The sequence below is a fragment of the Festucalex cinctus genome, chromosome 14, assembly GCF_051991245.1.
Source record: "Festucalex cinctus isolate MCC-2025b chromosome 14, RoL_Fcin_1.0, whole genome shotgun sequence".
NCBI lineage: Eukaryota > Metazoa > Chordata > Actinopteri > Syngnathiformes > Syngnathidae > Festucalex > Festucalex cinctus.
In genome coordinates this window covers 3068224-3093272 of record NC_135424.1, presented here as the reverse complement: position 1 = coordinate 3093272, position 25049 = coordinate 3068224, and the positions used below count along the sequence as shown (strand labels likewise).

Here is a 25049-nt window from a genome sequence, read left to right as displayed (position 1 = left end):
TGAATGGATTAGGGGTAGACCGATTAACGTCCAGGCCGTTTAGCATTTTGACAAATATCGGCATCCCACTGAGCGGTGAATGCTTGCGAACGTAGCAAATTGAGGCTTTTCATCAGGATTTGTAAGATGTTGACAGACAGTTTTGACTTTTTGGACATTTTGGACATATTCAGACAATTTTTCAGTGATATATAGGGAACTTTTCATTAAATGTCCATTTTATAAAAAATGATACTGACACTGGGAACTCCCGACACCTTTTATTTTGAAAAGAAAAAAAAAAAGGTTAAAAATAAAAAATAAATAAATAAATAAATAAAAATTATTTTGAAAATTTGGAAAACAGTCTAAAACTTTACTTGCTTATTTTTTATTTAGCTTAGCACATGCTGATGACCCTTGAAACTCCCTGCTATTTTTGTTGTATATATATTTTTTTAACAAAGCTGTCAGTCCTTTATATTTTTAAAATGAAAAAAAAAAGTAATTTTTAAAAATTTTGCTAATATTTTCCCTTTTGCTGCAAATGAATATTGGCTCGAAACATCAGTTATCGGTCCCCTTGACTACTAATAATCGGCATCTGTATCGGCCTTGAAAAAAAAAACAGATCAGTCTATCACAAGAATGGATTAGATTCTTCAAGGATCTTAAAAGTTCAGAAAAAAAAAGTCAGGAAGCACTATTACAGTCTTGCTCAGACATCTGTTAACATGTTAATAGTAATGTCATATTTCTGGAAAAAAAAAATGTTTGCCTGTTGTGTCAAATAATATTTCTAAAGGAATTCTGTCATGATGGAGCATCCTTCTCCTGAATGGTTAAGGATTACCGTACTTGACTTTCTTAAACCAGTGACCTTAGAGGGGAAAAAAAGACCAAAAACAATCATCTCTACTGATCATCAATGAGTCAGTTAATGGATTGAACGGTTTTACCTCGGAAAGCAATTATTTATTTATTTATTTTTGCGCGAGGAAATCAAGCATTCATGTATTCCGTTGCTGGCTCAGCTCGGGCGTTGCGGTCAACGCATGCGTCTCCTTAAGTGAAACTAACGGCGCAAAAAATGAAAGCCATCGTTTTCATTAATGGGCCAAAAGGCGGATTTGTAATTGAAGCGAGTCGAGTGGAAATGCCGTTGGTGTGATTGGAGTTCAGTGAGTTTACAATAAGTCGCCCAGCGTGTGTTTATACGCGCGCGTGTGTGAGTCACGCTTTACGAGCAGCGGAGCGTCGGATAGAATTCAGTCAGCGTGCGCTGGATGTGGCCGGGCGCTGCCGGCCGAGAGGCTGGCATCCCGAGAGATACCAACAAGCACATTTGGGCGGGCGAAGGCAGGAAGATGCCGATAAACCACTTGTGTCACCTCATTCCTTCCACTGTAATTGCCTGTCTCAAGCAATGGAGCTGCTCGCTCACTTTCGGCTGAATTGAAAGACTTTCATGTTTTGGGGAGGGTTGGAGGGCGGATTTTAGTCGTTTAAGTTGTTGTTGACGCAGAAATCCCTTCAAACAAGAGTGTATTGTGGACAAATACCCGTTGCCTTGTGTTTGAATTGCAAACAGACACAGAGAGATATTGTTTTTGTTGAATGTCCGTTGTTCTACAATGTGAAAAATTAGCCTCTCTCACACACATTTAATATTAACTCATTTGCTCCCAAAAACGTATCAATACGTTCTATTTTAAATGTTTAAGTGTCCCAAAGACGTATTTATACGTTTTTTTTATGCTAGAGCATGCAGAAGGCTTTGATGCAACCTGTCAACTGCAGAAAAAAAAAACGGTTGAAGAAATGGTAGTTATTTCATAAACAGCCAGCAGGTGGCAGCAGAGCAAAGGAGATCAACCAGGGCCATGTTGGAAAAAAGCTCGATTGTGCACAATTCTGAATAGATTTGTGAATAATGATGAAACTTAGCTATATTCTAATGCTAATTGCTGCAAAACAGAAATAGCTAGAAATATACTTTTTTTTTCCTAATGAAAAAATAGACTTTAATCTTTCTTTTGGTAGGTTCCATGTTTTTATAGCAATAAAACACAATATTCTGTGGGCCTTGCAAAATGAGTCAAAATCCAGTAAAACAGTTGGGACTGCTTATGTGAAAATGGCCGCGAGTGAATGAGTTCAGCAGAAGCCACACTTGACATTGTTGGCAAATATAATTGCAAGCGACTTAGCTTGAGAATGTTTGTAGGCAAATTTAGACTTTTAAAAAAAAAAAAAAATTGTTTTCGTCTCACACTGTTACCGTGGCGATGCGCTGTCTGCAAGGAAAAATAATGCGTGTTTTGGAGCATCTAAAACAGGGCGAAAACCCGTGAAGCATTGCATGCGCATCATGCCTGGCATAAAAATCAGTATTTATTTGGGAAACAATTTACAAAAGTGGACTTCGTTCCTTGATTTGTTTTCATATTCTGCTAAACAACAATAAGCCTAGCAGCATTTAATAAACAGTGACGGTTATCATGCCGTCTCTTCTCACCTTGACTCGGAGGATTTTTCAGGGGCAGGCTTGCACACAATGAGGTAGCGTGTAATGAGTCTAATTGGATTGTCGCAGCCCAATAGCGAAGTGTCACCCAAGCACCTTTGTAACTCATCCAGTGACCGCTTTTTCTGAAGTACTCACATTGTACTTGCTGCCTTTCTCCTTTCTTGTGTTTGACTCGACTTTCCTTGTTATGCCCTCAGGCTACGTGTCTTTATAAAGTTTGGTCAGTTATTATACCTCATGGCAATATTATTTTTTTTTCCCTCTAAATTTCATTTTCTGTAAGTGGACGCCTTGAGAAAAGCCAGTTGACTTGATAAAGTCAAGTTTAAAATTGATTTCCCATACTTCTACCGAGGCACATATTAAATCCAACTTATATATTTTTCATTTCGACCGCTGGAAATTGCGAGAAGTTAATGCTCGGTTTGTGTCCACTGGGTTTCTCCGTTTTTCAGAACACAAGGTGAACCAGCACATGGTTGTCATCTCAATTCCTGCAAGACTGTCCAAATCCCAACGCTTCCTAGTCAGGATTTTTTTTGAACGCACTGTATTTTTAATGCTCAGTGGTCTCCATTGGGGATTATCAGCTACAGATTTTCAGACTCCATTTGCTCCTACAACAAGAAAAAACCAAAACAAAACAAAAAAACAATTTCAAAGATTCCACCTTGCGCGGAGATAAACTGCCCTCAGCGCTCCTTTTGCTTTTCTAAGCCTGTCAAGCGCCATCTGCATCTTTCTGCTAAATCTCTTCCAAAAATGCTGGTGCAACCACAAAACAAGACGTCTTGAACACGCAACGCAGTCAAATTGTTACCCTTCAGGATGAATTCGCCATGACAGTGACAATGCTTCGAGCAGTACTTTGTTTGGAATTATTTGGAAAATAAAACCTAACATGCACGACTTTGGAACGTGGGAAGACACCGGAGAAAACGTACATGAACGCGGGAATTCCACGCAGGAAAGCTGCGGCTGAAATGCAAACGCCAAAACTCAAAACTGTGCTGCAGACATGCTAATGCTAACCACATACTCTACCTTGCTACAGAAGATAGCGCAACCCGTGAGAGTATCTTTGGAAGCGTTATGCACCAAACCCTAAAAGATCAAAGAAAACATTCAACCATGTCATTTTGAAATGGGCCTCAGACTCCAGTTTTGGACGTCTTCTCAGTGTGATTACACATTTTTAGCACAATATTTGATGTCACATCAAATAGGAGACTTATGTCATCTCTGTCTTTCGACCTAACATACCAGTTTACTTATTTGATCGGAAAAATCCACCAGGAATTTGCCTTGCTTCAACGTCCATAATAAAAATCTTATTATGGTGATGAGAACTCGAACTTTGGTCTGCATGGTTGTGATGACAAATTGTCACTGGGCAATATTTGCTACCCAGGTAAGAAGGACTGTAAGCGTTCAGGCTTGTCGGACAATCCTGACGAACAGCTGTACCGTGGGGCTACTTCATTCTCAAAAGCAAACAGAGGCAATGTTACGTCATTGATACTGTACGAGTTTCAGGCCTCGGTGCTCCTCTTTTCTAATCATCAGGCTGATGCATAACCTAAGGCAAAATCTCCCCGAAACTGTGACAATTTGTCTTTGAGCAAAAGTGCTACAAGGCTGAGTCAGGGCCTGAATTAGAAAAATGTTTGCTTATCTACAGGCGCAGCCCCTCTCTTATTTTTAGTCACGCAGGACCTTCCCAAGTGGTTTCGCTTGTTAATTTCCTGCGACCTGCCTTGCAAATTTGTCTCGTCTTTGTACGCTCTCCCGAGGTGGACCATAAATTATACAGATGGACGTTGTCGTTATGAAACAGGACCTCGCATAAGGCCTTGATGTCGTACAACTCTGACTTGGCGTCTGTGTAAATAATAGCAACTTGGTGAAGAAGGGAAAACCCGTCCTCGGCATCTGCTCTCTGCTTCCTAACATGTTGACTCTGACACCCGCAAAGCAAAGCGTTTGAGTCCTCAAACGGACGGGATGGAATGAAATGAAAGCACGTCGTCACATTTAACCCATGAATCAGCTTTTTTATTTTTATTTCTAATCCGCATGCGATCCTGTTTTTCTTGCGTCCGTCTGCTGCTCTCTTGACACTAACGTTTGATTCACTTCCAACTTCAGCTTCAGCTCAGGAACACAAAAACTATCCTCCACTTTGAGGGATGACGGGGTCCGAAGATCAGTGATTGATGATTCTGGCTTTAATTAGTATAGCCTGTTTTAGTGATATCAGCAATTCTTTACAGGCTATGCTAATCTGTGCCAGAATCAGCAATGCATTTGTGACGGATACGTTTTTTTGCCACGATGCACCTGAAGGCCCTTGCTTGCACTTGTTTCGTCCATCGGAGAAGGTTTTCAAGGGGGCATGTTATGTTGAAAAACTGTTTGGATGCGAATCTCTGGAGTGCCTGCCCACCCATCAACCAAATAAATCTTTTGTTATCTGCCTATTTCTGAAAATGTGTCTGTGAGCGAGCGTTTCTTGCACTTCCGTTCCAACCCACTGTTATGTAAAAGGCTAATAAACATAATAACCGCCCCTCACAGCGAGTTTCTCATCCATAACCTGGAAATCATCTAATCCGATGTTGAAGCTAGCGTTACTGGAAGTTACATGAGTCATCTTCTCCCTGTCCCTTCTCTGAAACAAATGTGCTGACCCTTGATGAATTGAAGTGTCAGTTGATGTCCATATATCATCCACTATCCTTGTTTCACCTTTTCTAACAGGGGAGGGGGCAACACCACCTTCAGCCGCCGCCGCGATTTGTTGATGCACTTCCATTAACCTATAGCTGCCTTAACCTATAGACACTTCATTAGCAGCATGCCAATCGCTTGACAAAGCCATTATCCCCGCAGACGCTTGTTCGACCTCAGCGATGATGAATGCGCCCAGCTTTTATTTCTCGCTATAAAAAGCACCTGCGTTTGCCTTTCTCAAACAACTTTTTCACAGTAGTCGTGCTCATCAGATGTGAGTGAACTATTTAAGTTGACGGCTGGTCACGCTGACGCCTGCACGGATCACAAAGAAACTTTAGCCCCCTTGCTTTATCATTACAAATCTGAAAGCAACATATCCCGCGGCAAACTGTGTGAGCATTCAAACTTTTTGTTCTTAGTCGTAAAACAATTCAGCGCACTAATAGGACATTGAATAAATGCTCAAACGGCTTTGAGGGAAGCCATTTGAGCATTTATTTAACACCATTGATATCCAGCTTAAGGTCCAAGTCCTCATATGCTCTTTGTCCTCAATAGTCGGACTTCTTTGGTGTACCAGTAGGACGAATACACATCACTCGTGAGTCAAAACTAATCATTGGACAAGCAATCAACACAGTTTGTTCTTTTTTAGGCTGACACAACAAAACACATTTGCCACAAATCCTTGTCGGAGCCGTCCACGGTCCACATCCAACAATTCCCTTCAATGAGGCTATGGACGGGTGATATCCCGCTTTTCCAAATGTATCGTGACATATTTGTTTATGCTTTATAATATTTACTTTCATCCATGCCGTTGGAGTCCCTGTTTTTTTTTTTGCGATCTCAATCAATCAAGAGCTGAACTGTAAACGCTGTGAAGTCATTCGCAGAGGTTGAAAAAAGTAACAAGCCTATTTTGACGAAGTAAGAAGTAGAAAGACTTGACGTCTGTTTTCAAACGCAGAAAGTGAAAGTGAAACGTTATCTGTAGCTGTCCCTGAGCTCAATCATCGGGCAAGACGTTTCTCGAAGGATACGTCACTTGATGAGCGGATTGTTATCTTCAGTAGACGTTTAATACTGAAAACTAAGTACAAATGAACATATCACTTTTAAAATCGAGAGAAATTACAGTGAAGCATCCGCAAAGAAGGTAGCAGCAGCTTGTTTCGCTTGCCTTGGGCGGGCGCTAATCTAAGATTTAAGATCTTTGCTTTGTTTCTTCTTTTTGTAGACAATATTCAATGATTGAATCAGGAATGGAGGAACCATGAACACAAATATATTTATGTAAGTGAGGAATGTTTACCTTTTGATCCTTCATAGCCAAGTTACAGAGAGGACCTTCTAGAACGTTTTAGATTTATACTAACTTCGCCACTATGGCTTTAATGTTGGCATGTACAAAATGTCATGAGAAGAATACTCAAGTATGAATTACAGATAACAGATAAATCTACTTAAGTACAGTAATGATAACACCTTTTTGTTATTTTGCAAAATTTGAGACGCAGTGAGACACAGTTAGATAAGATGTTTAACAGATACAACTTCGGAAATTTGGGACAATATGTGATCAAAAGATGCTTCCGGTAGTTTGGGTCAAACATATCAGTCGCCTGCATATAATTTGTGTCACCCTTTGTGCAAAATCCTGTTGAGTCCCGCAGGGGTGACACGCGCCATCTTTGTTGTTACTACAGAGAGGATTACGTTTCCTGCATTTGTGTTCCAAAACTCACCTTAGCAATACGCTATGCAGATTGCGGGTGACTAATGAAAGCTGCACCGCGTTGGCGTGCGAGGAGGATGCGACGGCTGACAGGTGAGCTGCCTGTAAAGCAGCCCTCTGAGGGACTGGCATTCTCGGTGGCCTTTGATTGGCAGGGGAGGAAATGGCGGCGGCGTCTGGAGGCCTGATACCAAATGCCGTCACGCGGACGCGCGGATAAACGCGTGCGGACTTGCCAATCCGCGCGGCCTCCCGCTTATTCCGCGGCACTCGTCCCCACGCTTTGTCTGCCTCCGAGCAGGAATTTCCACCTGCTCACTTCACTTTGAGGGGAAATATTCTTCAATTAACATAATCACCCACTGGGGGGGCTTGGGATCATTTGCAATTAGCCATTATTTAGTATTCAGAGATGTTAACTTAATCCTTTGCACTCAGACTGATTGATTTGGGAATTTAGGGTAAAAATCTACCTTATTAGCAATGTAGAGCGGAACCTTGATTTATGAATGTGCCCTGGAACACATGCTAACGCACAGAATTATGTACGACAAGACCTTTTTACATATTTTGTGCCGATATCTGTAAGTCCCTTTCGCCTAGTCAAAAAGAACGTTTCAGATATAAGACATCTCTCGTCTCCATATATCTCAATTTACTTGCATTTGTCCGCTATGTGAAACATGGATGCCCACAACTGAATTTTAGTTATCTCTAAATCCATTTGGAAATGTCGAAAATTGGATTCTGAGTGTAGTTTTCGGGTAAGCGTTTCAGTGTTAAAAGGGCTTGCTATTCAGACTAACTAGAGCTGCAGTCAGACATTGCATACCAAGCTAGACAAGTCCAGTTTTTCTTGAAAATGGGTGGGAATGGGCTTCCATGAAAATCTAATTGGTGCAGAAAAAACAAACAGTGTGTGCGTAGTCGATTCCAGCCCTCGGGATTTTGAAGGCGTTGGGAAAATATTTCCGTGGCAACATTTCGAAGCAGAAATCTGATTGGGAAAAAATAAACAACTCACGAATGACTGAAATCTGTGCAGCAAGGACACACTATAAAATGAAGACAATCGACTTGATTACAATTCCATGTAAGTTTTCAATTTTGGTTAGAAGGCCTTTAAAATACTCTCATTGCACGCCACTTGCCACAGCATTGCACTGAACAGAAAGCCAATGATTGCATTACTTAGCCTGGCAAGCATTATTTTCTGTCCAGTAACGGTTCCTCTAAATGATCGATTCCCCCCAAGTTGGTCTCCGTGTCAGCTTATCAGTCATTTCATCAATGGAAATAATGTCCCGGGTAATTACGTTACCACAATCGAGGAGGAACACTCGTAATTGCTGCCAAGTGTTCACATATCTTTACATCTCCACTGAAAGGATATTACCTTGGCCAGGGAGCTTTTGTTGTTCATTTTGAACTGATTACGCAAAAGCACATTGAAAATTCTGGAGTGTTGGGAACAGGGGCCAGCTGAGGAAATTTGTGTTCTTGTCTCAAGAAATCTCATGCACGTCCTTGCTGGAGGTCTTTCTTTGACATAAATTAGAAAATTAAACTCAGGAGTTTATTTGTGACAGTTTTGACTTGCAGCAATTGACCCAATTTAACCCAGTTGATAAAAAGTGCCGCGTGAACGTCGCCCGACAGCACGGATGGCGAGAACTTTTGAGTCGACTTCCGAGGTCGGCTCTCCCCGGAGCAGGCGAGCCCCTCCATTAAGCAAACTAATTCCACTCGTTACCTGCCATCGCGCCTCTCCGCGCTTTTTTTTTTACGAGGAAGCAGCTGCACCAGCCGTCACCGATCTGTCCGAGTGCCTCTCTGAGCACTGATAAGAACTTTGCTATGTTACATTAGGGCCTCGTTTTGTGGAGAAATTGTAGTTCAATGTTGCACCTCTAAAGCACTTTTTTCATTCATTGATAAGGCATTGTTTTTATGTAATTTTACACAATGAATTGATATTATTATTATCAAGTCTTTGACATGAAGAGGTGGCCTAAAGCAATGGTAATTATTTAATAAAACGGCCAGCAGGTGGCAGCAGAGTATAAGAGGTCAGCCAGGGCGGCTTGCAACAAGCTCTTTTTGTCAGTGTTTTCACCCGGAATGTGAATATTGATTAAAGTGATGCTAATTTCTGCAAAACGGAAACGGATACAACAGATATTTAACTTGGCAATATGGCATGCGGTCAGCAGTATCTCACTTGAATGGGACATGAACGCCCCCTTGAAAAGTCTTGTTAAGACACCTGGGAAGTGTTTTACATTTGTAAAATAATCCAAAATATGTCTCCATGTAGTATCCTCATAATGTATCCTTCTAAGTACAATTATTATTAATTAGTCAAGCGTAGACCTCTTATTCAAAGTGATTTAATGAGGCTTCACCTCTAATGTATTATTTTTTCCTGCTTAATTTCGGCGGAACATTCAAGGCTGGCTGCACCTTGTCCATCAACCGAGATAACTGCCTGTGTGATTAGTGCACTGCATTAAAGCTCACGGCCGTTTCCTCCGTGAGTTATTGCGCAGGCAAAGATGCCGCCCGCTTTCCGCAATTAATGACACTGCATTCCGTCAATCCGGGAGGGAGAAAAAAACACTTTCTGAAAGATTTCTTCTTCTTCCCCGGGGATGCTTGTCAGAGAGCCAAATGCACTTCAGTGCTCTCTGAAGATGTAACCAACCAGCAAATGTGAACCTTAACTGAACCTACAGCGCTGCTCAGGTGTTTCACACCCGAGGTATTGCTTGCTTTTGACCGTGCTTTTATTTAGTCAGAAATAAGCTTTTGAAATTCACAGTGGTGGCCAGATGGCACCAAAATGCGTCCCGTCAGCATTTCAGGACGAGCGACTTTGCTGTTGGTCAGCGTCCAATACGGAGGGACGCAGCATCCTGCAGGATCAAGAGCATTTTGGGCGGGGAGGACGTACTGTACATACAGCGATCGATTGTGATCAGCAAGCAGTTCATCCTTCAAATCTTCACAGGGACTGTAATAATTTACCTTGAATCGACCGCTTTTGTATTTTCTTTAACGTCTTGTCTGACCTTGGTGAAGATTCATCCCAATGGTCAGCTAATTACAAGCGCAAACATTCACTATTCAAAATGTTTATCCTTGTAATAAAATATCCCTGACGAGTAATGTTGATTTTTATCAGACAATTTTACATTTAGTCTCAGTTTTAATCTAGCATTTCAGTCTTTATTTTAGTCCAGGAAAACAATGTTATTTGTCTAGTTTTAGTCAGGACAATCATTTTACCCCTGTATATTTTTTTGTCAGCAGATAATGTTGAACATTTCAGATGTAAAGCTAATTCACATAAAAAGTTCTCATCTTTTTTAATAAAAACTTTGCTAACATGTTCGCTATCTGATAATCTGTCGCATGACAGTGTCACAGTGACAAATTAGCAGAGACGGGATTTTACAAACTCATAATTTTCATCTCGTCTTTGCTCATGAATCGACGAAAATGCATCCTGATTTAGTTCCAGTTATTGTTTATTAATGAAAATTTTAGTCTAGTCTAGTTTTCATCCAGTGAAAAATGTGTGTTGACGAAAATATTTTTGTTAAAATTCCGTTAACGAAAATAACTCGACTCACTCGGCTTGTTTGAAACCAATGTGGAAATAAATATTGGAGGTAATTAACTAATTTGCTCCCAATAACGTATAAATATGTTTTTTTGTATGTTTTAAGTGTCCCAAAGACGTATTTATACGTTTTTTTTGTTTTTTTTTTTTTTGCTAGAGCATACAGAAGGCTTTGATGCAGCCTCTCAACTGCAAAGAACGGTTGCAGAAATGGTAGTTATTACACAAACTAAGGAGATCAACCAGGGACATCTAGAAAAAAAAGCTCAATTCCATACAAATTTAAAGAGATTTGTGAAAAGTGATGAAACTTAGCTCTCTTCTAATGCTAATTGCTGCAAAATGGAAACCGATAGAAACATACTTTTTTTTTCCTGATGAAAGAAGAGACTTTAATCTTTCTTTTGGTAGGTTCCATGCTTTTATAGCAAAAGAACACAATATTCTGTGAGCCTTGCAAAATCAGGCAAAATTCAGTAAAACAGCCGTGAGCTAACGGGATTGCGAAATGTGAAAATGGCGGCGAGTGAATGAGTTAAACAAGGAAGGCTGTCCTTATACTTGAAGTCCTCATCATTACAACTGAACGGCATTAAAGCATGTTGGTTAAGACATTCTTCACGGCTCTTCAGGAATAAAATATTTCATAGATGCTCTAATCAAAAGCAGAGAACAACGTTTAGCTTTGATTTCAGTATAGTACTTCCCCAACGTGGTGTCACATAGTGAAGTCGATCCTACTTACCGTCAATGAAACAAGCCGTGCGACTGACCGCCTCATAGATTTTTGTCTCGATTTGTTGTCTGGCCCAGATTAGCGCTTGTATTGCCTCGCGGCTCCGTTCTCTCACTCGGCGACGTGTCTCGCCGTGCCAACAGGCCGATAGGCGAGGCGGCGGGAATCGCTTCTAATCCTGGCTGGCTCGGCCTCCGTGAATTGAAGTGATTATACGGCTGCACCTGCATCTCGCTCGGAGACGATGGGGATTGCCCGCCGCCGTCAACAGAGATCACAAACCCCGCCACCCCCGACTGGCCGACTTTTTTTTTTTTTTTCGTAATGCGAAAGTCGATGGCGGCGGAGGTTACTGATGAATTCGTCCTTGCGCCGAAGATGCAACGCTCAATGATAAATACGATCCGCGACGTCAAGCTGGGGCCCGCGACGACGCGTTGCGATGCGCATTTGTACGCAGCTGCGCTGACGACAAAGGCGAATATTGAGTGCATTCCCCAACAGTCTTGAACCATCTGCGCTTTTAATCAGGAGTCGCAGCGTGTGTGGAAGCAAATGCCTTTTGCGTTGTCAGCCGTGCGCCAATGTGACACTCACTATTCATGACGCGCCCCAAATCGTCGAAAGACCGCATGGAGGGCCTTCTATCTAATAAATCTGTTGAAATAGACCACAAGTTCTGCATTCTAATGCCCTCTTGGAGTTGTTCAGACGATGAAAGAACAAACAACAGAACATATTAAGTGGAGTTTTTGTTTTGTTTTTTTCCTAGCTCCATACTGTGCTCCCCTCCCTCCTTCCTCATATTTCCATCTAAGAAACTCGGGGCGCTAACTTCCAGTTCTGTCTTCCTGTGTTCATTATTTTTCGTGTTTATCGGACGGCTTGTGAGTGTGAAGAAAAATCCCTCGTGTCGTTTTACACACTCGGCCGTTAGATTTGATTCTGGATGTTGCCAGAGATAATACTCGTCATTTGTGTTGTGACTACACTGCAGTCACCCACACATCCTTCTTGTCTGGGCGGCATCATCGCCGATGACGGCGAGCCTCGTCAAGTTCAGCTCGACTGCGACCGCACCGGTCGGCAAAGACGTGGTCGCAGCGGGCGTAAGCGACACCTGACCCGCTTAGACAGAAATAGCTCGTCTTGTGTTTTGTTCCTGAACGTTAACGCGGGGTCACGCCTGCTGTGGAATTGTCGCATCCGTTGGTGACGTGAGGAGGACGACGACGACTCTAAAATACAATAACAGGCGCAGCACAAGTTTGACTTCCATGAGGTAATTTAAGATTTATGGCAATGTCTCGCTTTTCATTTGGGCCGAGGAGTGCAGGTTTTTTTAAGTACTCGACTTGATTGTGTTGTCTCACCTCCCACATTCAGAACATTATTTCACCTTTCGTATGAAATGTTATCACAGCCTTGAAAATACATCTCCGCACTTCTCACTGTTTTTAATGAATCGGCACAGAAATGAGAAACATAAGATGCTTTTGTCGGGATTGTTTGCAAAGCTTATAAGAAGAAACAACTTTAAACTCGACTGTAAATGTCAGCTTTACAGGTGCCACGTCTGTTCTGCAGGTAGTTTGTGTTGTGATGAAGACACTTAGCGGTATGAGTTGTCAATTAGAGATGTGTTTATTTGTTTAACGCACCTGGTGAATACCTCCTGTTAGGGGTGTGAATTGCCTAGTACCTGACGATTCGATTTGCATCACGGTTCATAGGTCACAATTCGATTCAATACAGATTAATCCCAATACGAATTTATATGTCGATTGTTGCGATTTTTTTTAAACTCAAATTTAGAAAATACTAACCAGTAAACTTGAACACTGTAAGATTTGTATGAAAATGTATTATTTATTTAACTGAAACTTCAGTCAAAACTTTGAGCCACTGCATTTAACAAACAGGTTGTGAGCTTGTTGATTATTTTTCCATCAAAAATGGACGTTTAAAAATCGATTCGGCCGCCTATTGAATCGATTCGAGAATTGTGAGATATCGCGATATATTGACCAATCGATTTTTTTTTTAACACCACTACCTCCTGTGATGTGTTAGCACTAGCGCTCAGGCTAATGTTGATGTACACTAAAGTCATAACACAGTCAAGTTAGGGTTTAGCACAGATTTGTAGCTTTCAAAATGTAGGTTTAGAATTTACCACACTGGATCGAAATGCAAATTGCACCCAACAACAAGCATGAGTTTGCCTGACCCCGTGGCTGCTTGGTGTTTTTCTCCCTGTCCTGTTATCCCAATTTTATCTGGACTTTGCTAGTCACACGCAGTTGCTAGACTTGTTGCAGTTATTATTAAAAGCCAGTTCCAAGTACTCCATCGGTCCAGTGTACTGGACATTTGGGTTTGACATGGACTCGTGTCAATAATCTCCAAAAAAAAACAAAAAAAAGCCCCGATGAGAAGCAGGTACCATACATCAGATGTACCACACTAAATTGCATACTGTATTACATTTTTTTTATTTTATTTTTTGCCTAAGCCATCTATTTGTGTGTGTAACATGGTATGAAAGTTTGATGATTATTTTTGAAGATTCTCGGAAAGTAAAGCAAAAAAAAAAAAAAAGTGTTGATGCGAAATTGTGAAACGTGTGCTCAGCGTGGTATCAAAGTTTCCTGATCATGGATTCTCCTTTGAAAAAGGGGCCCGCAAGGTCCCATTCATCCCTGCTGGCAACTTTAATTCCTGCTGCTGTTTTAATGGCCTTTGGCCTCCTGCGCTGTTTGCGAGCCCCACGAAAGCCACTTTACGCATCAGATGACGAGCAGAAACGTGATTAGACAGACGCTGCCTGTCAAGGGCCACACTTGTCTTATTAATTGTTGCACTCTTACTTGTAAAGGCCGTCCACTTTAATTGTCCGTGATTGGCCAAACTGAAAATAAGCTCATTATTAGCGCGAGGGGTGATCGCGAACGCCTCGGTAATGTCAAGCCAACGCGGCGTCGTGCATTTTGATGCCGATCCATTATCATTCAGCCCAGGAGTCGGGCGAAAATGAGTACCTGCGCCACTTAATGAGCCCGCGAAAGATGAAGCATCGTTCCCCTGTTGTGCAATTAGCTCGGCGAATGACAAGCTTTTTTGAATAGATGATTATTTCCCAGCATGACGGCAGTAAGTGTAAAATGTGTGCGGGGCGTTCGTCCTATTTCCTTTTCCCGGTGACTCTGAGTGACAGCGTGCACAATGAATGTCAGCATTGTAATACAAAATAAATAAAAGGGCCTGATGGAAAGTGCGCGGCACGATAAAGGGAGCCTTGCAGTCGTATTATTCGCCTTCTATCTCCACTATTGTGTTTCTCGGGGAACAAAGGAACATCCTTTTATTGGAAAGGCAAATCGGGGACTTCTCATAACGGCAGCTTTGTTAGATGCCCCCCAAAAACTTGCTGTTGAAAGTAAGTTACTTGTTATTACGATTAATAATTTTTGAACGGGAATTGGAGTGTTCGCCTAAAGAGAGGAATAGCGCTGCATGCAGTTGTGGAGATCTTAACGTTTTCATACTGGAGGTACGGAGGAGGACGGGGTGGTGGTAGTGAGGTGGAACTGCCTGTTAATTAACCGTAGAGATCCAATGATGGACACACACGGCAGTCGCGCGCCATTTAGCCCAGAGTGGCGCAACACAGCAACACATAATCGCCTGACTCCATTAGAGGATGTCACTGCTGTTTGTTTGTTTGTTTTTTCTCCATGTGCTTATATTTTGCCTCCATTTTACCCTGACCTGCTTTCACCTCACATTATTATAATTATTATTATTATTATTATTATTATTATTGTCATTGTCCGACGGCTCACTGGGCGTCCGCGTTGTCCTCGTTGAGCTCTCCTGTCGTGTAGCTGTTTGAATCAGCCCATTTGTACTTTTTTTTTTTTTTAAATCAATTTTTTCACATATATCAGGAATGGGGAAGTGGCGGCCGAACTCGACATTCTGTGTGGAACCTTCATTAATTCTAACCTAAATCTTCGCAAAACGCTAATACTTTACGGCTGTCAAAATTAATTGATTGATCGACAAGTAGTCGCTCATCTAATTAATCAGTAACTATTTTAATATTCAAATAATCGTTTGGAGCCATGTTTAATTTAAAATTGTCCAAAATCCACATCCTCTGATTTCAGCATATGAACAGTAATTGTTAACTGATTTCTGTAATCCTTCATGAAAGAAGATTGATTATCTTCTGCGTTTCATCAAAATGCGACACCCCCCCGTCCCCCCCCACTCCCTTTTTTTTTTTTTTATCACTATACGAATACGGAGTATGAAATAAACACCAATCACTGGCTAAATGAATCTGATTAGTCGATTCTTCAATTGAATAATCAATATATTAATCAATTCTAAAAATATTTGATAGTGACAGCACTAATATACTTTGTATGTTTACTGAAAAACGGTTGGTGAATGGGGTAAACAATTCGAGAAAATACATTTTTTTTAAAAATCTGCAAATTCTTAAGTGCCAAATTGCACTGTGATTTTAAGTTGTAATATCATAATTCACCATTAGATGGCAGACATTTCTTAGTTGCAACGGTTCTTATACTGCCCTCACAATCTGATTTGTGATTATGGTGACTATTCTGCACGACTCACAAAACGTTACACCCGCCACACACGGAAGGTATCGCCGTCGCAACGTCACATATGCAGCGGCCAATCACGATGGCAGCTTTCGCAGCAAATCTTACACACAAAGTGAGATCCAACCCGCCAATACTTCAAATGTTTGGAAAAGGTCAAATTAAGTTCACCTGCATTTGAGGTTCATCCCTAAAGTTCACTCAAGCATACGCATAATAACCGTTTGAAGTCATATTTTTTTCTGCTGCAGTTCCAAATCATAAGACTTAAGGGACATTCACGATAAAGAGGGTCCTACTCTATATGCAAATAAATATCAAATGTCAAAGGTGAGCATTATTATCTCAGCCAAGGATATTTTCACGGGTGACTTATTAATATGCGAGTCGATGTTTCTCTGCGGAATTTGAGATCATTTTTTGCTTAAAAACTTTTCAGTGAATAATGCATGAATGTTGGTGACAAAATTCAGGCTTACGCAGGAGATGTACTGATCTAAATTTGGATTTTTCTGCCTTTCCCGACTAGGTGCCACAATGTTTGATGCAAATCTTTTGTACTGCTCCTCATTAGGTTTTGCGGGCGTTGTGCCTGGTGAGTTGTCGTCTCACGCCACCTTCAACGTGTCAGTGGAAAATAGTGTTGATTTATTAGTGAGTCGACGTCACCGTTTGGTTTACAAAAACAAAAAAACGAATGCGCCGCAATTACCAAAGACGACGTAATCTTCTTCATTGTAATTGAATTGAGCCTGTATGAATGAAGATACCGCGTCGAACTTTTTCTCCGGACATTTTCTGCTTGACTCTCTGCAGTTTGCGAAACCCTTATTATGCATTGCATCCAAATTGCATCATCTCGACGACATCATCAAATTAGTTTTTGGAGAAGCTTCACTTTTCTCTCCACATTGTAGTGTTAACTTCAATTTGAAGATAACTATTTCAAACATTTGCTTGTCCTTCAGTGTGTAATAGCCCTGATTATGGAGGAAAAAAAATTGTTTTTTCGCTGTCAGATGCCAGACAAATAATTTGTTGTGTTCCTGACACCTGACGCGCACAAAAAACGTCATAAAACTCAATCATTATTTATTGAGCAGTCACAGTTGACGCAAATAATTTTTGGAGGGCTGAAAATGAACCACTACTTTACTGTAAAAGTGTTTTTAACCCGCACGGTGTGAAAGGTAACACTGTGTCGTTTTTTTTTTGTGCAATAAACGGTGATTAATAGGAGAACACGGTTGATATTTGAACAGGTCTCTCAGCAAAGCTGAAGTGGAGCTGGCGGCGCAGAACGCTTGTCGACTCATTTGCAAATATCCTGTGACAATCAACTGTAAACGATTTGAAATGGAGTGTGAACGGTTATTAACCCGACGGTTCGCTTCACATGGGAGCGTCGTTGACAAGTCAAACCAGGAGAGAAGACAGGAAAAAGTGTTTAGAAAACAGTAAGCGCTTCAATGCAATAAGTAAATAACGAGTTGAATGTTAATTTCATTTTTAAACCATCGACAAAATCGTATCCATACTTCATTATTATTACGATCACCTGAGCACCAGACCATTTTGATAACGTTTCCTTCAATGAATGAATTGCCTTTGAAACTCACTCATTAGCGCCCCCTTTTGGAAAAAAAAAGCCTTGGATACCAGTTTTGCTGAGCAATACAAAGTTGGTTGTACATCTATCCGAACAGGATGAACGAACGTAGGTCCTCCTCGCCAGTAGTGGGCGCTACGCTGCAAGTGGTTAGACAAATTATCATGTACGTCAGAAAGAAAGAGGCTTATTCACAATTTGTTGTTGTAGAAGTAAGAAAATATAATGATCATCACTCCAAAGCTCCAAGCGGACAAAAGATGCGCCTGATCACATTTGTCGGTAGCGTTTGGCTAGCGATCCGATTATCGCCTTGAAGAGTTCTGTCATTTCGTGACAAACTTGATTGGACAAAGCGGTGACGAGCGTGGTTGAACGTAACTAATCGCAAATTTGGTTCCGTCTTACGTCCTTCTTATCTCTTGTAGTCTTCTGATCGGGTCACGGAATGTTAATTAATATCCTCTTACCTGATTCTATCGCTGCCAGACAACTTTCAGGGGGGATATTATTTTCACCTTGAGGTCCGATTGTTTTTATGTAGGAGACAGTGTGGCAGCGTAGGCATTTAAAATCTCTTTATGATTGTAATACATTTGAAAGAGTGGTTTCCATGGCGCTGAAGCGGTTATTTTAAGCTACAGGTCATATGTGCTGTCGCGTTGAGGCTGAATGGTGTGAACGTGAGAAACTGCACAGAAAGTAGATTATGATCTGTCTTCAATCGTCTTGTTCAACAGACAGAAGTGAGAAGCTTAGAACAATAGCGCAAGAATATGATTTGTTTCACACCAGCCTGCACTCGGGCCGCCTTGTCTGCAATCCAACGCAACCTGCTCACAAGCCAACAAGACATTAGAGCTCAAATCTCTCTTTCTTTGCATGGTGGCTTTGTCAGCCTCGGAGATTGTGGGTCCTAATCGCATCTTAGGCCTTGCGTGTTCTCCCCATGTTTGTGTCGGTTTAGATTCAATGGAGACTTTGGCCGCTTCTCAATTGCTGTTCTTGTGATCTTGTGAAGCATCATCAGTCGAGGCACGAGTACTATTCCAATTGAAAGGAAGTAAGTAACTGAAGTTAAAGGACAAATAACATGTTCTATGCAGCCTCACTAGTCTAAATATGGCGTTCTGGTTAATATTGCATTAGTGGATTATGAGTTAAGCAGCAAAATCCAGCCATTTTTATCCATCTCAAGGGAGCAGCCATTTTGCCACTTGTTGTCGACTGAAGATGACATCATAGTTGTGCAGGTCTCAGGTAACAACCAATCACGGCGCAGCTTCAGAAAAGAGGTGAGCTTTGATTGGTTGTTGCCTGAGCAACTGTGATGTCATCTCCAGTCGACAGCGAGTGGCAAAATGGCCGCCCCATGAGATGGATAAAAACATCTGGATTTTGCTCCATAACTCATATTCCAAAAATGTGATATTAATCAGAATGTCACGTTAGGACTAGTGAGGTCACGTATGACATATTATTGTCAAGAAATGTTTAAGTTTGACTTCCACTTTAACAATTTACAAAGAGATGTTGTTAAACACATTCTTGGCAAGACCGTACTCCGAGATTCAAACCTAGAACCTCTTGACTGCGAGTCATGCTATCTCCACTATACAAACATGCAGTCTGAGAGTGCACATGTACCTTAAAATGCGGTGGGTACAAAAAAAAAAAGAATGTCATGATGAAACCCTTTGACAGTGAAATAATGAAGACCGAAGTACGTGTTTGATCTGGAAGTTTCTAGTTGAGTAAACCTGAGGGCAACAGTAACGTCACGTGAGCTTCTGCTGCTCTGTCGCAGCCATTTCCTTTATTGATATTACACAATGTTGGAGCTCAGCAACATTAACAAGTGAAACTGATTTTTTCCCAAATAGCGCCATTATGCCCACAGTCAGTGTTCTATGGCTGCGACAACCACCTGGGAAGCTAATGCGATATGCGAACAGGCTCAAACAGTGACACTGACTAAGTCGACTGAGCTTCAGGCGTCATGTCGATGCTTCTTGACTGTTTATAAGAAGATAGATAGACTGGAATTGTAGATCTGCTGAGACGGATCTGAACGACAAAATAAGAGTAACAGGTACATGGAAAAAAAATATCAAAAAGCTGCTTTAGAAGAATAACCAAAACGGCAATTTCAAAGTTGCCTTTTAGTCTTTAACTCATTTGCTCCCAATAACTTATAAATACGTTTTTAATGTTCTAAGTGTCCCAAAGACGTATTTATATGTTTGTTTGTTTGTTTGTTTTTTGTTTTGTTTTTTAATGCTAGAGCATACAGAAGGCTTTGTTGCAGCCTCTCAACTGCAAAGAACGGTTGCAGAAATGGTAGTTATTACACAAACGGCCAGCAGGTGGCAGCAGAGCAAAGGAGATCAACCAGGGCCATCTAGAAAAAAAGCTCAATTACTTACAATTTTAAATAGATTTGTGAAAATTGTTTAAACTTAGGTCTCTTCTAATGCTAATTGCTGCAAAACGTAAAGAGATAGAAACATACTTTTTTTTTTCCTGATGCAAGAAGAGACTTTAATCTTTCTTTTGATAGGTTCCATGCTTTCATAGCCATAAAACACAATATTCTGTGGGCCTTGCAAAATCAGTCAAAATCCAGTAAAACAGCCGGGAGCGAACGGGACTACTTCTGTGAAAATGGCTGAGAGTGAATGAGTTAAATATAACAACAGGGACCAATGTTTAACTTTTGGGTGGCATTGGAGAGTTCATTTTTGTAGCTCAGTTTCAATATATTGTTAATTCACCATTGAAAACCTTGCGCCGTCATCTTTAGTTAAAAATTCTGCCTCTCCATCATGCACCATCAACAAAATTATCGTTTCTTTCTGCCAAACACCAATAAAAAAACAAAACATTTTCCAAACAGTATGAGAGGTTATAAAATCAGAGACGGTATCACAAATGTCTTTTGAATGTAAAGAAATGTTGCCATTGAAGATTTAAAACGATGCTGCAGGCCTTGAGACACTTTCAACGTGATGAAGAACCGATACAAGAGCGCAAATATGAAACATCAAACAGCTCAGGGTCAACACGTGAGAAATTGACAAATCTGCCCGTTTGCCCCCCTGTAATCATATCAATATGGACGTGTATTTAAGTCACGGGCGATTCTTTTCCTCATCGAAAAACGGTCTATGGTGCAATAAAAAAAAAAAAAAAAAGCATGTGAGTTGTTTGAGTTGGCTGCTGTTTGCAGAGGAGACGAGGACGTACAATGACATCACGTAGACAAACAAATGGCCATGCGGGCTCACACTCATCTATTAATCGGTCACATCCCGGATGTGGATTCGTCCTTAATTTCCTGGTTCAAACTCTTTGCCTGTTTACACGACTTTTATTGATCGCTGCTCTACAAACCATAAATCTGATTGCTGTTGTAAAATTGCACATGGCTGGCATTGAAAGAAGTGTGTCACTCCATGCAGATGGATGCCTTTAAGTTGTGATCGTTAAGTTAATGAAGCACACAGTTTGGTCTGCTGTAACTGCTCATGGACACAAAGCAGAGGATCATGGAGTCATCCGATCATGATCGATCACACCTTTTGCACCCAAAACCACTCAAAATAAAATTTGACAACTCCAACTCGCTTCGTACTGGGACAACAACAACAAACGTTTTGATACGTTGGCATATTATGTCACACGCATGTGGCATGTAATAATATGCTATGATGCATTCTAGCTGAAATCCCCAAATTCTGATTTGACATTCATTTTTAATGGCCAATTCACATCTCAGTTCGAGTCGCCGCCTATTCGTGCACAGACCGAATATATGTACATATTGTCCTGTGAAAAACACGTCTGCATTCAATTTCATCCCATAAGTGTCAAAAAATGTCAAAAATGGACATAAGTGTTTTTCACAGGACAGCGACGATATAAATAATGTAACGTGTGACGCACATTCAGCGTTGGTCCGGTTCACATAGATTACCAAGAGACCCACCGAGATGTTGTGATCCATTAGCACAATGTCTGTTCATAGATGACAACCTTGTACGACTTTATAAAATAACGGAATCATGTCAGTTAAATCCAGGTCACTTGGGAAGGGTTTCTCTTCTGTCTCAGCTCTTTCTCCCCACTTTCTTGCTGCTTGTTTGGGAATTTGGTTGATCAGAATCTGTCTCCTAACATCAGGATCAAATTCACCAAAATCACATTACACTCCCTGCGCCAATACTTAGACTTGGTTTCAACAGGCGCAAAGTTTAGACCAGCAAAGGGCCACCAAAACATCAGCGAAAACGCCCTTGGTATGCTGAAATGCCCAGAATGGCGCAGAGAGAGGAACCAAATCCCTAAACAGGTTCAACGAGGCTTCCTCTGGAAGGTAAATCAATATTTACGATCGTGCTTCCCACACTTTCCCATGAATAGCACGCCCCCTTTACCTCAACTTCCTGACCAAAACTGAAGTTTGGAAACACTTTTGCAAAGCCTGAAATGAATCACACCAGTGGGAGCGAGTTCTTTCTGCATCACGAGAGTCATTAGAAGGCGCAATTTGCTTCGATGACAATGATTTCAACGGCGAGGCCGCCCACGTCGTCTTCTTGGATGTTGTACCTTCCTACTCGTATTCGCCACATGTATGCATACATTTATCAGCCAGCGTTCCCATCACTCTCCATCCCGCTAATGTCGCTGTCAGTTGCGGCGGATGGCGACTATTACACGCCACAGATCATCAGTCAGTGGCCCACGTAAATACTGGCACTTTTATGACGCCGCGTATTAGCCCGTCGGTGATTTAGCTGTTTTTTTTGTCTTTTTTTTGCATCGTTACGCTCATTTGGATGCGAGCGCCTCTCGTGCTTTGCCGTAGCCTTCGGGCGTAATTGGATGGATCGCAGTGCTGATATTTTGCCATTTGTGTCTTCATCATGTTTGCTCTTCATCCCCCCCTGCTGGCCTGGATGCTTTTCTGTCTTCCCTGGTTGCAGATCAATTACTTTACCATTCAAGCCTCATTAAACAGCCAGCACATCTTATATCAAATATAATTATAGGCTATAAACTTTGCAAGGCCATCGAAGCACTGCCACCTGCTGAATACGGAATCGAAAGTGGCCAGTCTTGCTAATTGTATTGCATATTTATGCATGCATATCTCCTAATTGTCTTTTAATACCGGAGTGTTTAAATGTACAGTAATATCAACGAGGGCAGGGAATTGCTTTTGCACATCATAATAACGCTGCTTATGGAAATAATGCTTCAACGGGAATTGGAAATGTAATGACCTGTGTTAAAGGCTCGTGTTTGTTTATGGAGTTGTATACTTTCTTGTCCTCTGGGTGCAAAGCATGTCGTAAAGAACAATTTTACAATTAAGCGTTGTTGTTGTTGTTGTTGTTGTTGTTTTACATAAAAATAAAAAGTTACTTTTGCCAGGCTGTCTCGATAGAACCGTTTTACGTGTGGAACGTTCAGTGGTTTCAGTATCAGCCACTTTATAGAGGAAGGTCAGAGCGGCTGCAGGTAATAATAGCACAGAGCTAATCCAGTCCAAAATAGTGCACTGAAGATGCTGCGTTGGCAAGGACGACGCGTGTATTGATCACATAAAGTGAGAAGTTATCAATCCAGCCGACGCTCATGCTGCTTGATTCCACATTATTGTGCTCTGGTACTGTACGATACGTTCATTATGTGCAGCCACAGACAAATCTACTACATTTGATTTTATTTCTGTCTGGCTATCTATGTTTCTATCTCACTCTGCCCCCTGTCATCCATCTCACTTATCCATCATTCCATCCATCCGTCCATCCATACATAATGGAGAAGTCCATCAACTATTTAATTTAATGTGGCTTAGCATGCACTCGGGGTGTTCTGCGGCTTTCCTTTTTGCAAAAGCACCGTACTGATCCTCATGTGCTTTAATGATATCTTTTTTTTTTTTTTTTTTTTTTTGGAGCTCCCCGTGTCAGATTTTGCCTGTGGCCGCGGCAACGTGGCGTTCATGCAGCGCTGCCAGTTATCACGGGATGAGCTTGGAGATGAGATGAGACCACCATGACTTCCCCCTAGAGAATTGGAGAATCGAATTTAAAAGCTATTTTAGGCGGCCGTGTCAGGTACAGTCAAGTCACCTGGCTTTGACATTATTGGTTGAAATAGGATGGAACCCCTGCCAATGCCATGTATGAATCGTGGTGTTCTGAGGAGTGCTTGACGGGGAGCAAAAAGAGGAATGAGATGTTTGAATGAATGGCGGTCGTGTCTGTTGGGTGTGCGTGTACAGTGTGTCCATGTAGAACATCTTCTCACTGGAGTTGGAGCATATGCATTGTATCATTATAGCAATAAGTCTGTCATAGTAATACGATATTTAAGTTACATTTATATTCAACTTATTACTATTAAATAATTATTATTAAAGAACAACAATTTTTCACAAATTAAAGTACTTTCCAAGTGCCTTAATTGTATGCTTTCGTCAAAATACCCGAAGGACTCGGGCGTGCGGAGGGCAGGACTAATGGGGCGGCGACCCCGGGCGGGGGAAGCATCACATTAACCCCCAAGTCAAGCCCATTATTTTGGTGTGTTTTTTGTTTTTTGTAATCATAGACCGACAAATGTGTTAAATACGGAAAAAAAAATCCAATTACTAGTCAGGATTAGCATCCTTTTAACACAATTAATTGCGCCACACAATGCATTCTGGGAACAATACATATATGCAAAGCAGGTCGATTTAACACATCCGGAACATCTACTGGCAAAGTGTTGTCGTGTTCCATTTGCATTCGTGTTATTTTTCGGAACAACATGATTACAGTTGAGCTCCGTAATTTAGGGCTAGTCCACGAAAATCTGCGTATAAATGACGGCAATCGTTTTTAAGTTATATACCGTTATTTTACTGATGCGGCCCACTTGGTAATCTATTTTCCTCCAAGTGGCCCCTGAGCTAACATGAGTTTGTCACCCCTGATATATATATATATATATATATATATATATATATATATATATATATATATATATATATATATATATATATATATATATATATAGAATGTAATTTATTCTATTTTCCTCTATATATTACTTTCATGACATTCAGTAAGAAAGTTTTTGTACTTTTTTTTTAAGTTGTCCTGACTCTTGTTGACGCCTTGTTGATTCTCTTCTCCTTTGGGGTTTTTGAGCGATGACGTCGCGACAGCGTCTGTGTTTGCATTCCTGTAAAGTGTCTTGAGTGAGTGAGAACCCGCGGTATGCGTAGTTCCTCGATTTCCAACGGTGCTCTTATGTAAGTACGCGTTCTGTAGTCGTGCTCTCCGTCACCTGTGACAGCTCTGTTGGCTTGCTGCTGTTTTGCTACTTCTGCTTTGGAACAAACGCAAAATCACTTGAAATAAACTCTCAGTCGTGTTTTTTTTTTTTTTTCTTCCTGCCT

At 41.1% G+C, this 25049-nt stretch overlaps 1 protein-coding gene and 1 long non-coding RNA gene across 4 annotated transcripts in view; one reads left to right on the top strand and one right to left on the bottom strand.

Annotated features, from left to right (window-relative positions):
* The window catches only part of LOC144001704 (uncharacterized), a 102410-nt gene that overhangs the window by 49789 nt on the left and 27572 nt on the right, over positions 1 to 25049 (bottom strand). The window lies entirely within an intron of this gene.
* LOC144001697 (ryanodine receptor 2-like) overlaps positions 1 to 25049 on the top strand; it is a 169043-nt gene that overhangs the window by 124292 nt on the left and 19702 nt on the right. The window lies entirely within an intron of this gene.